The sequence below is a fragment of the Eschrichtius robustus genome, chromosome 10 (assembly GCF_028021215.1).
Source record: "Eschrichtius robustus isolate mEscRob2 chromosome 10, mEscRob2.pri, whole genome shotgun sequence".
Lineage (NCBI taxonomy): Eukaryota > Metazoa > Chordata > Mammalia > Artiodactyla > Eschrichtiidae > Eschrichtius > Eschrichtius robustus.
The window spans coordinates 42,397,406-42,411,108 of NC_090833.1; the positions used below are offsets into that span (position 1 = coordinate 42,397,406).

At 37.1% G+C, this 13,703-nt stretch overlaps 1 protein-coding gene across 1 annotated transcript in view; it reads left to right on the forward strand.

The window, feature by feature from the left end:
• LOC137770875 (guanine nucleotide-binding protein G(q) subunit alpha) overlaps window positions 1–13,703 on the forward strand; it is a 289,351-nt gene that overhangs the window by 51,017 nt on the left and 224,631 nt on the right. The gene's annotated exons all lie outside the window — the stretch shown is intronic.

The following is a 13,703-nucleotide window of genomic DNA, read 5'->3' on the forward strand; positions in this document are numbered from 1 at the left end:
TCTCTTCCTAGTTTACTAGAGTTATGTTGTTTTAAAATCAGGTATAGAGTCAATACATATATCTTGAGATGATTATTTGATTGTCCAAGTTTGACTTATGTGATAATTTCTCTCTCTGTAGTCTATTATTGAAGTATTCTTGAATTACTAGAATTATCCCTGTTCTAATATATTACTGAATTTAATTTGCTGTTTTTTATGATTTTATGTCTTCATAAATTACACTTTCTTCAGTATTTTTTGTTATGCTAGCCCAATAAAATGGATTTTTAAAAATTCCACCTTTTTTTTGGCTTTGATAGAATTTAAATTATGTCAGTCCTCAAAGGTTTGCCAGCACTCACCTGTAAAACTGACAGCAGTGACAGCCTTTTATTTATTTATTTTCTTATTATTTAACACTGTGTATGTATCATAGGAAGACCATTTAGAATGTAACAGATGACAGGTAAGTAGACCAAGCCCCTGAATTGCTACTCAGCAGTGAAAGGTGCTTATAAACCTTTTGATTTTTGTCCTTCTGACGTTCTTCCTGTGCATACACACATGCAAATGTATATAGATTGCACTTGTAAACCTTTTGATTTTTGTCCTTCTGACATTTTTCCTGTGCATAAACACACACAAATGGTTGTAAATTGCAGGTTATTTTAACAAACGTTATTCTACCTGTTATAACATTTTGAACATCTTTTTATATCAGAATTAATCCACATCATTTTTATGGGCTGCATAGTATTTCATGATATAAATGTATAATTTATTTAGCCAGCTCTCTGTTAATGAATATTTAGATTGCTTCCATCGTTTATTATATAAAATGTTGAACAATCACTTTTTATAGATATCTTCACTTAATTTTCTGACTTTCCCCCTGAGGCAAAGTCCTACAAATATAATTACTGGATCAAAAGGTAATGCATATTTTTAAGTTCGTTTTGTCAAATTGTCTTCCAGAAATGTTCAATTTGCAGTGTGTAGAGGGTATCATTTAGCTCTCTCACAGATAAATTTTTTTTTAAATTTTATTTATTTATTTATTTATTTATTTATTTATTTATTTATTTATTTATGGCTGCATTGGGTCTTCGTTTCTGTGCGAGGGCCTTCTCCCGTTGCAGCAAGTGGGGGCCACTCTTCATCGCGGTGTGCGGGCCTCTCACCATCGCGGCCTCTCCCGTTGCGGAGCACAGGCTCCAGACGCGCAGGCTCAGCAACTGTGGCTCACGGGCCTAGTCGCTACGCGGCACGCGGGATCCTCCCAGACCAGGGCTCGAACCCATGTCCCCTGCATTGGCAGGCAGACTGTCAACCACTGCGCCACCAGGGAAGCCCTCTCACAGATAAATTTATAAAAGAAAATTACCTGCTGATAATTTAGCACGTGACCACAGGAGGGCTCATCTCCTTGGCTGGAATGGATGAGGAAAACCTCCAGCTTGCAGGCACTGATGCTAACCTGGTTCCTCTAATTAACTACATTGCACTGAGGAGCCTTGGGTATTCAGGTACACATGGTGCTGGCATCCAGCCAGGCCTCAGAGGCTTATAGACTGGCCACAATTTCCACCCTCCTGTCCCTTTTACCTGCCCCAAGGGCTGTGAACTAACTTTTGTTGTATCTGCCTTGCCACCATCCCTGCCTGAGGAATACCAGAGGAAAAATCCAAAACCTTGGGGCAGTACTTTAAAAATTACTTGTTTTTTTGATGAAAGTAAAATTTGTTATATAAGAAAAAAAGGTTGAGTACAAATGTATGTACAGCAGAGATGGAAAATTTCAATCCCACTTTTGAGAAACAAATTGCCATTTGCAATTCAGTATCTACCCTTTCAGGGTTTGGCTGGTTGCTTATTTTCTCTGCAGGAGCATAAATTGGGGGGCAGATGTCTTATCTTCTGAGTAATGGCAGCAGGGAAAGTAACAGTGACGGAAAAGGGGCTTTGCTTACTTTACCATGTTTAATTTCATGACATTTCTCCCACTAACATGCTACTTTACACTTGGGGAATGATGAGAGAGTTTAAATAGCTTGCTCAAGGTCGTTAGGTAGTAAGTGGCAGAGCTGGGATTTGGACCAAAGTCTGTTGTCATGATGCACCTTCCTGTTTCAGGAACCCTGTCTGTCTAAACCTGCGCTAATATGTAGCCATTAGTCACATGTGGCAATTTAACTTAAAATTAACTAAAGTTAAATAAAAAAAAAAATTCAGTCCCTTAATTGCACTATGTTTCAAGTGCTCAACAGGCATGTGTGGATAGTCACTACTATAGAACGTAGGTAAAGACCAGATGGATAAAGAACATTTATATCATTGAAGACAGTTCTATTTGTCAAAGAGGGAATCACTAAAATCTGAAAAATCATGAGTATAGGGTTTGTTTGTTTTTTTAAAGCTCTATTCTAGCACATTTAGTGGTCTTTTATGTTCTAGATTTAGAAAGATAGCTCTGGAACACCTGCCTGTTTAAGAAACGGGGCAAACCTGCTAAGCCTAAAATTTAAAAATGAATTATTGTTTACTTGTTATGTTTTTAGTTCTCGGCTGGGATTGGGATACAGATGTTCTAGGAAATGCATTCACTGTGGTCTGGATGGATCTGAATGTGGAACATCCAGAACAAGAAAGTGCTTCCTCTTTTATCTTTTTTTCCCTGAAAAAAGTGAAGGTGATATATTTCTTTTCCTACTTGTATAGACATAAAACCCACAGGATGGGAGAAGGATGAATCCCTGCCAGTGCCCCCAGTTTTGCCTGTGGCCCACAGCTGCTACCTTTGAAAGGCTCCAGCTGTGCCCTTACCTGCGTGTGCACTTGGGCCTTCTCATAGCTGCATAGTGAATAGAACCGGGGAAGGAAGCTCACGTCCGGGGCGGAGGTGATGCAGGGTGGCAGTATGTAACTGAGCCCACGTGGGGAGAGCAGAGAGGAGGAGGGGGTTGGTGACCACGTCAGCTTTCATCACAGAGTTCAAACCTTTAGCACAAGTTGCTCATGAAGAACTTGGCAGTGAGTTGGGGAAACAATGGTGCTGGTCCTCTGTATCTCTGAAAAACATGTTTGAGACAGAAAACACTGCTTTTGCCTTCTGTTTAGTAGGTGCTCCATACATGAATGTGATGCCTTCATGTACTTCCACACAGAAATGCCTCAGATTTCCCGGAAAATCCATAGGATTGAACTGTTGATGCGGCTAGTAAGCCAGGATATTTTCCAGTGCTGCTGAAACCACTGAAACCGTTTCGCTGTGTGGTATTTAAACGCTCCGTGTGTTAGTAACACTCATGGTATATACTAACACACGCGCGTGCACACACACATACACATATTTATAATCTCTCTTCTACCACTTTTCTCCTTCACCAAATGAAGGATAGAACATCTCATTTATTTATTGCCTCACATGGTCCTCTACATTTTATGACTTTTCTGTTTATATACTTTTCTATTTATTCTTATACAGAATATACTTTTCTGTTTATTCTTCTGTGTGAAACCGTAGTATCAGACTCATTGTATAGGGAGGCAAGATCTTGGGCAGTAAGTAAGTTAATTCTTGAGTTTAAATTGGAAACTTTGATGGTTGCATTAACTTTCAGGCCAGCAGAAATTCTTAAATTGCTGCTTTAGGGCCCTGGATAGTCATTCGGGTGTGTTAGGAAATTACAGGGGATTGCAGGAGTGTGAAATCATTGAGAGAGCCACAGCTGTATTTCCCACCTGCGGGTGGCAAGGCCAAAAGGAGCATTTAGGGATTGAATAAGACTGAACAGGCTGCTTGGCCGCTTTAGGAAGGAATTACTATATCTCCCAGTGCTTAGAAATAATAGACCTGGGCAGACTAAGCGAGCTTCAAAAAAGTACATATATTTGAATTTCTTCAGTGAAAAAGAAATGTCCTATCATGGTTTTTCCAAAATATTTTTATTTGGAGTGATAAACTCTTGCGCCCTGCAATCATGCATGACTGGGGAGAATACTGACCTCATGTAGATGCATATGTTGGTGGCATCACTTCCGCCAGGCTCTGTGAGAGGGGAATAAACTTGCCCACAGGAGTTGATTTCCCGTAAAATCCCTGCACTTAGGAATTACTCACGCAGTCAACTCTGGCTCTGGTTTTCTCCCTGAGTTCTCTTTAAGAGTCCTGGCATATTAGTGCAATGCAAACAGCATTGTCTTTCTTTTGCTTGCTACACTTATGAAGATTAATTTGGAATGGAGTGTTATCGAAGGCCAATTACATCTGATGGCCAGATCTATTAGAACAGAGCAGTGTTGTTGATTGGGAAATGGAAAGCATTTTAGACAGTGTCTGGGAAATACATTAAACGCGTCGAATGTCACTGCCTTGTCTAATAGCCTAATTGAAGTGACTTTTTCCTTTACTGTTGTATTAGGTTATTCCAGATAGACTTCAGAGTCCAAGAGGAAGGAACCTGTATGGTAAATGAATACTTAGGTATCTTGATAAATTTGTTATCGTTAGTCTAAGAATTAGAAAACGCCTAAAGGAAATCTTTAGTTTTTGATTGTTCTGCAGAGAAAAAGAGGGAAATAAGTCACCCTTTGAATTTAGGGGTTCATTTAGCCTGTAGGGACTTAATGAAGTGGCCCTAAATACTTTATACTAAGCAAATGGAATCCTTGGTATCTTTGTTTCAGTTCTTTAGATATCTTGTTTTTAAAAAATTGAGGTATAAATTACATAACATCAAATTCACCGTTGTAAAGTGTACAATTCAGTGGTTTTTAGAATATTCACAGAGTTGTATAACTATTACCACCATCTGATTCCAGAATGTCTTCATCATCCCCCAAAAGGAGCCTTACGTATCTGTGGTCACTCTCCCTTCCTCCCTCCCCCAGCCTTTGACCACTGCTAGTCTACATTCTGTGCCTATGGATTTGCCTATTCTGGACTTCTCATATAAATGGAGTCATACGATATGTGGCCTTTTGTGTCTGCTTTTGTTCACTTGCCATGTTTTTAAGGCTTATCCATGTCGTAACAGGTACCAGTACTTCACAGCTTTTTGTGGTCGCTAAGAAGGGGTAACAAGGAAGCACTCTGAGCATGGAGAAGGCTGGAATGAACACGAGACTGGGACCTAGATTTTGATGGAGAGGGGCTGGTTCTAGGCACAGCAGGTGGCTGGAACCTAATAGTTGTGCAGGTGACGTTCAAATATAAAAAGCTGCAGCCTGGGGACATGGGCCTTTGGTGGTGTAGTGACCACGGTTGGCTTTGACCTAGGGAATAGAATCCTTCCCCCGACAAGCTGTTGTTGGACCACCAAGTGGGTCAGTGTACCCAGGACAGGGATAGCTTCCTACTCTGCATTTCTTGTGGTGCATCCACTTCCCAAGAGGCACTTAGGGTTAAAAAAGGTTCCCCACCTTTATTTTAGATTTCCCGTGAAGATGCACGTTTTGAAAAACAAATGAAGTTTAAAAACAGCAACAACAACAACAGTGAGGAAAGCCCATAGGGAGAATGATGAAGAATGAAGCTGAAAGAGGCTGTGAAAGAGGGAAGGAAGTGGCAGCTGATGGACTGACCAATCAAACCCAGGCCAAAGCGGGACCCGGGGCAGGAATCAGTATTGACCATGGCAGAGGGCAAGTCAGGCAGCACGGGAGGAGGGCAAGACCTTTGACCTCTGCTGAGGAAGCATGTCCAGACACTGGGAAAGAACACAAAGTATTGGAGGATGGTGGGGTCCACAGTCCATCACTGATGCCAAGGATTAGTATTGGAAAACTGTGACATTTCAAGAGGCAGGTTTACAGTCAAAGACTGAATATCATTATTTTTCACAAACTGATTATCTCTTTCCCCTCATGGGTATCTTAGCTTGGGATTTCCTGACTTTATGATGAATCAACTTTGTTTTCATGTTTATTAATGCCCGGTTTACTTTCCCTCAGGTGAAGTTGTGGCTAGTACTAAGATTCAGTGCCCGTGCTGTAGTGAACCACGCCTAAGGAAAATGAATTTTATTCCTTTGGGGAACAGTAATTACCTTTAAAAAGTTTAAACTGTGCTTTGCAACATAGTAAAATCCTATTAGAAAGAAAAACATATATAGCAAAATATTCTGTTTGTATGTAATGTGATCTCAGTAAAATATGATTCAGATATAGTCTGTTATAATAACATTTTGTAACAACAGCTTTTTTGAGATATAGTTGATACAGAGTAAGCTGCAAATGTTTAACATGTAAAATTTGATAAATTTTGTCATTTGTATACATCGCTGCCATCAAGATAAAGAACGTATTCATCAAACCCAAAAGTTGCCTGTTTCCCACTCTCCCAGCCCTTGTGCCCCTGGGACAACAACTGATCTGATACCTGTTACTGCAGACTAATTTGCATTTATTAAGAGTTTTATAAATATGAGATTATGTGGTATGTCCACTTTTGTCTGTCTTTTTTTTTTCCCACTCAGTGAAATTATTTTGAGATTCATCCGTACTGTTGCATATATCAGTAGTTTGCTCCCTTTTTGCCTGTGACGTGTTCTATTGTATGGATTTACCACATTTTCTTTATCCATTCACCTATTGATGGATATTTGGATTGTTTCCAGTTTTTGGCCACCACAGGTAAAGCTGCTATGAGCATTCATGTATATAGGTACTTGTATGGACATAGGCTTTCTCCCCCTCTTGAGTAAGTAACTAAGAGTAGAATGGCTGGAACACATGGTAGGGTTTTAACTTTTTAAGAAAGGACCAAGTTGTTTTTCAAAGTGGTTGTGATGTTTTACATTCCCAGTAACAGTGCATGAGGTCCCATTGCTCCACATTCTTGCCAGCATTGGGCATAGTCGGTCCTTTAAATTTTTGTCGTTTCAGTGGGTGTGAAGTAGTATCTCAGTGTGGTCTTCCTTTGCATTTCCCTAATGACTGATGTTGCCAAGCAGTTTTTCATGTGATTTGCTGTCTGTGTCAAACTTCTGTGGTGAAGCATGCACATCTTTTGTCCATTTTTTTTTGGTTTGGATTAGTTTTCTTATCGAGTTTTGAGAGTTCTTAATATTTCTTGGATACAAGTCCAGATATATGTTTTGTAAATATTTTCTCTTTGTCTGTGGCTTGTCTTTTTATTCTTTTTTTAAAAAAAATAAATTTATTTATTTATTTTTGGCTGTGTTGGGTCTTCATTGTTGCATGCGGGCTTTCTCTAGGTGCGGCGAGCGGGGGCTACTCTTCATTGAGGTGCGTGGGCTTCTCATTGCGGTGGCTTCTCTTGTTGTGGAGTGCGGGCTTCAGTAGGTGTGGCTCACGGGCTCTAGAGCGCAGGCTCAGTAGTTGTGGCACGCGGGCTTAGTTGCTCTGGGACATATGCTGTTTTCTCGGACCAGGGCTCAAACCCGTGTCCCCTGCATTGGCAGGAGGATTCTTTTTTTTTTTTTTTCTATTTTATTTTGTTTACTTATTTTTTAACATCTTTATTGGAGTATAATTGCTTTACAATGTTGTGTTAGTTTCTGCTTTATAACAAAGTGAATCAGCTTTACATATACATACATCCCCATAACTCCGGCAGGAGGATTCTTAACCACTGCGCCACCAGGAAAGTCCTTGTCTTTTTATTCTAGCGGTGTCTTTTGAAAAGCAGTTTTTAATTTTGATGAAATCCATTTTATCAAATATTTTCTTTTCTGGACTGTGCAATTGGTGTCATAGTTAAGAAATCTTTGCCTAACCTAAGGTCACAAATTTTCTCCTATGTTTCCTTCTAAATCTAATGTAAAACCTGTGACTATAAAACTTCTACAAGAAAACATAGGAGAAAATCTTTTAAGTTAATTTTTATGGATCATGTGAGGTATGGCTCAAATTTTATTTTTTATGCATATGGCTGTGCAGTGGTTCCAGCACCATTTGCTGAAAAGATTATCTTTTCTCCCCCAATTGCCTTTGCACCTTTGCCAATAATCTGTGTGTGTGTGTATGTGTGGCCTGTATATTCCTTTGCTCTATTTGTTTACCTTGATGCCAATACCGCAGTCTTCATTAGTACAGCTTTTTAATAAGTCTTAAAATCAAATATTAGCCCTCCAACTTTGTTCTTTTTAAATTTTGTTTTGGGTCTTCCAAATCCTTGTATTTTCATATGAATTTTGTATCAGCTTGTCAGTTTCTACAATAGAGGCCTCTGAGATTTTCACAAAAGATTGAATTAACTCTGTAGATCAATATAGTAAGAACTGTCACCTTAACAATTCTTAAGAAAAACACAATATGTCTCCCGTTTATGAAGGTTTTAAAAATTTCTCTCAGCAGTGTGTTGTATATTCTTGCACATCTGTTGTCATATTTATCCCTAAGTTTTTCATAGTTTTGATTTTATTGTAAATGGTATTTTTAAAAATTTAGTATTCATTTGTTGGTAGTATATAGAAGTAGGATTGATTTTGAATACTGATTTTAGGTCATGTTATCTGTGAATAAGGACTTATTTCTTTTCCATCTGGATGCCTTTTATTTCTTTTTCTTGCTTATTCGTTGACTAGAACTTTCAGTACATTGTGGGTAGAAGTGGTAAGAGAGGACATCTTTGTCTTATTCTTGATCTCAAGGTGAAAAAGCATTCAGTCTTTCCCAGTGAGTGTGATGTGAGCTGTAGGTTTTTCATAGATTCTGTTTATCAGGTGGAGGACATTCGCTTCTGTTCCTAGTTTGCTGAGAATTTTGATAAGGAATGGATGTGGGATTTTTTTCAAATGCTTCTGACTCTGTTGAGATGATCACAGGTTTTTATCTTGATTAGTTTGTTAAGTGGTGAGCTACTGATTTCTCCTTTGATCTTTCATTTTCCTTTCGTCTTTGTATTCTGGGTTTAGTTTGCTCTTATTTTTTTATTTTTTAAAGGTAGAACCTGAGGACATTGATTTGAAGCTTTTTTTTATTTCTTAATATAGGTATTTGGTGCTATTAATTCCAAGTACCACTTTAGTGGCATTTCCCATTTGACATATTTTGTTTTCATTATCATTTTGTTTCTAATACTTTCTAATTTCTCTTTTGATTTTTCTTATGTGTTGTTTTTTAAGTGTGCTTTTTAGTTTTTCTCTAGATATCTTTCTGTTATTGATTTTAAGTTTTTTATTGTTAAATTTTTATTTCTTTCAGTTTTATTGAGGTATTATTGACATACAGCACTGTATAAGTTTAAGGTATATGGCATAATGATTTGACTTACATGCATCATGAAATGATTATCACAAATAAGTTTACTGATTTTTTAATGGCATCGTCGTTAGAGAACATATTTCGTATGTTCTCTTATAAAATTCATTGAGACTGGTTTTATAGCCCAGAATATGGTCTTCTTAATAAATGGTTTGTGTGTACTTGAAAATAATGGTTTTTTTTCTGTTATTGTTAGGAAACGTGTTCTGTAACTGTCAGTTAGATAAATTGGGTAACAGTGTTGTTCAAGTCCTCTTTATCTTTCATGCTTTTCTATTTATTCTATTAATTTTTGAGAAAAATGTATTGAAATTACTGAATATAATTGTGGACTTATTTATTTCTCTCTGCAGTTCTATCATTTGCTTCTTATATTTTGAAGCTTTGTTATTTGGTACATAAACATTTAGGATTGTTATGTCCTTTTGATAAATTAACACTTCTATCATTATGAAATCGTTTTTATTCCTGATAATATTATTTGCTTTAAAATCTACTTTGTCTGTTATTACTATATCTACTATCATTTTCTTTTGACTAGTGTTAGCATGGTATATCTTTTCTCTCCCTTTACTTTTAAACCATTCTTATCTTTATATTTGAAGTGTTTCTTGAAAGCAGTGAGTAGTTGGGTCTCTATATGTAATGTGTCTTTTTTCCTGTTTCTTTAAATATTTGCATGTGTGTGCGTGTGTGTGTGTCCCCACCTTACTCTCCTCCCCTTCTAGGACTCAAATTCTAAGTGTGTTGGATAACTTGATATTGTTCCACACATCACTGAGTCTGTTCATTTTTTCCCAGTCTTTTTTCTCTTTGTGCTTCATTTTTGATCATTTCTATTGCTGTGTCTTCAGGTTTACCTATGTTTTCTTTTCAGTCTGTTATCTGCTGTTATTTCCATCTTTTGTATTTTTCATTTTAGATATTGTACTTTTAACCTCTGGAAGTTACATTTGGATTTTTTTCTGTATTCCTTTCTTTCTTCATCATGTTCATGTTTTCCTCTACACTCTTAAGCTTGTGGAACAGAATTAGTATAGCCTTTTTAAAATATATTCTTGTCTGCTAATTCCAACATGCTTATCTTTTGTGGATCTAATTTTATTGAGTTTTCTCCTACTTCTAGCTCACCTTTTCCTGTTTCTTTATTTACCTAGTAGTTTTGGATTGGATGCCAGACACTGTGAATCTTACATTGTTGATTGCTGGATTTGGGGGATTCCTTTAAATAGTGGTGGACTTCATTCTATTATGTAGCTAATTCACTTGGAATTAGTTTAATAATTTTCAGACTTGCTTTTAGGCTTTGTTAGGGTGTTTAGAGCAGTCTTTATTCTGTGGTTACTTAAACTTCGCTTCTGATGACTCAGTGACCTATGTATTATTCTCTCTGACTGGTGGGAACATGAACATGTGTGAACTTTGGGAATTGTTTGGATTATGCTTTCTAGTGCTTCTTTTCCAAGCCTCATGGAGTATCACCCTACTCATTCTTAGATCATTACTGAGCCAGAGATTCAAGGATGTGCCTCTTCACATCTCTAGAGCTCTTTCTCTCTGCTCAGCTCTCTCCTTCCAACATTCTATCATGTAAAGTTTAGACTTCTCAGCCTCCCTGAACTTTCATCTCTGTCCTTGCCACGTTGTTGTGTAGAAACTGCCTTCAGGCAGTTATCTGAGGCCAATCAAAGGATTTACCTTATTTGTATACCTGTGTTACCTATTATTCGGTATCTTAAAATAATTATTTTGTATATTTTATTTGATTTTCTAGTTGTTTCCCATTGTTTGTTTTTAGTAATGAGTATACATTCAAACTCTGGTGCAATCAGGTTCTGAAAGCATTTGTTTTTGTTACTTGAATTTTGTACATAAAAATAAACCAGATATTACTTTTAAAAGAAAGAGTATTTTGTTTACTTTTGTTAGGTGTGCTTAGAAGGGAAGAGAATTTTAGACTGTTTTGTTTGTTGGATCCTGAGCTATGTGTTTCAAAAAAGGAAATATATTAAAGACATTTCATACAGAGAATGATATCATACATCTTTTAAGAAATGGTTGCTTGTACAAAATGATTTCCAGGCTTTCTGTACTCATTAGTACTGCATTTAAAAAAAATAGGCATAAAAAATGAAGGAAAGAAAGTGAACTCTTAAGTTCTGTATTTTTCTACTTGTTTTAGTGTTAGCGAAGGGAAAGTTGATGTAATAAGCTAAAATGATACCTTGGATTCTCTGTGGTCTTAATTTAAATTGGTTATCGCATCTTTTACAAATGATATTTTGTGTTAGCTATATATTCTTGACCATCTGGCATCTAGGGCCTTGCTGATTCTGGAGAGACTGCTCCTCCCAGGGCTGGCTAATTCCTAGAAATAGCAACTGACTCTCCTGTGAGCATGCTTTCCATATGCAAACCAACCAGTCCAGATCCCATACCTACCCACTACCTCCTTGATAGCTCTCACAGATGAGCCACTGTCGTTGCCCTGATATCACCCCAGAACCTTGTACTAGGCAAGAGGGGCAGTCCCTACGCCCCAGAGCCCACTGAGATTATTCAAACTAGCCTATCCCATCTGCCTGCCCTTTTCTTCCTGTGAAAACCACAATAAGGACTCTGGCTTGTGCTTTCCCCTCACTCCTTCTGTCTCCTGACTGACCCTGGTGCTTCCCCTTTTGGTCCCACATTGTGTGGCATGTCCCTTTTTGGGAACTGTGAGCGACAAACTGTGCTTTCAATGGCAGTTGTCTCCTGATCTGTTGGCCTTACCATACCTGAATAAAAGCAAAGTCCTGGGTACATTTTAAAACATTTGAAAAAAATTTTCAAATCTATTAAAATTCATTTCTTAGAGTAATCAAGCCAAATGTATTAAAATAAAGATAGGACTTGACTAGAAAAAGAGATTCCTATCATAGCCAACCAGTATCAGTTATTTTGCCAATCTCTTGATTTTTGAGGAGGTTAGGAGAGAAGGAAGTAAAGGGAGTAGAGAAAATGAGAGAAAAGAAAGATTTGAAAAGAAAAGGCAGAATGATTCGATAGAGCATTTAAGTAGAATTATAGCACCTTTACCTCTAATAACAAACAAAACCAAAGTTGCACCCATTCTCTTCTCTAATACCCAGAAGACTAATGATGATTATCACATTTAGTTCAGGGTTATTCTTACATGAGTAAAATAGAAAGAAGTGGTATTGAATGAGAGGCAAGGAATTCATTTACCCACCTTTGCCCTCCTGTTGGAAGGTGGTGGCCATACGGCCGATCCCATTTACCTTCCATCTGCAGACCCTACAACCCCACAGGGTGAGGCCCAGGCTGAACATACAGGATTCCCAGAACTGTGGTTCCACTTTTTCTCTGGGTCTGAATTTTGACATCCTTAGTTTCCAAGAATTTTGCTGTAGGAAATTGATTTCATTATAGTTAGATTTGTCAGCAGTTATTTGGAAAGGAGAGATTTCTCTGACTTAAAAAAAAAAAAACTTTCCTTTGAATATTTACAATAATAGTGTAAATATTGTGGGGAGTAGGAAGGAAAAAAGTTAATGACTCTCAGTAATTATAGAAATAAAAAATAAGTGAGGGAATAAAGAAGTGAGTGAAGGATGCTCATTGGATGTTCATTATATGCTGTGCTATAATGTTTTGATAAACATTCAAAACTGACTTCTGCTATTTCCTCAAAAGCATACTTTGAGGCAGATTAATATTTGCAAGTGTTAGTGCAAAAATTTATCCACAGCACTATTTTTTTAAATTCTGATTTGTGATGGCAATCTCTATTTTATTTAAAGATTTATTTGTATTTTATGGAGATTTTTAATATCACACATTTAATATTTATAAATTTCACATCATCTCTAAGTATAAAGGATGTAGTAAGACCTATAAAAATAAAAATTGAATATAGAAAATGAGATGAAACAGATGATTACAAACTAATGGTTCTTCAACTTATAGTACATGAGAAGAAAATATTATAGAATGAAAGTTGGAAAATTTAAATGAAGCTAGAGACTTTGGAATGACAGAACTCAACTAACAATGTGAATAGAACAGAAAAATTTTACAAAATAAATTAATTATTATAAGGAGAAGAGGGTTCTCTTCAGTATATGAAGAATCACCTGGGAAACTTATTAAAAATGCAGGACCCTCTCCCTGCATGATTCTGATGCAGGTATTTGTACACCACACTTTGGAAAAACAGTGATATTGAGGCTTATATTATATGCATAACAAGGTCTTTATTTCTCTTTTCTCTATTTCTTTCATTTTTTTCTTTATTTCTCTTTTCACAAGTACTGGTAATTTGGATACCTTCGAGTTAGAAAAACAGAAGTCGTTGAAAAACTGAGGAGTTTATCAGGGGTTGCAAAATGCTCGTCTATGGGTTGAAATCAGCCTCCAGGTGTATTTTGTTTTTCGTACTTAGTGGTCTCTTCACCTCCCACCCCCCTTTGCATTTTGAGTGACTTTAGACA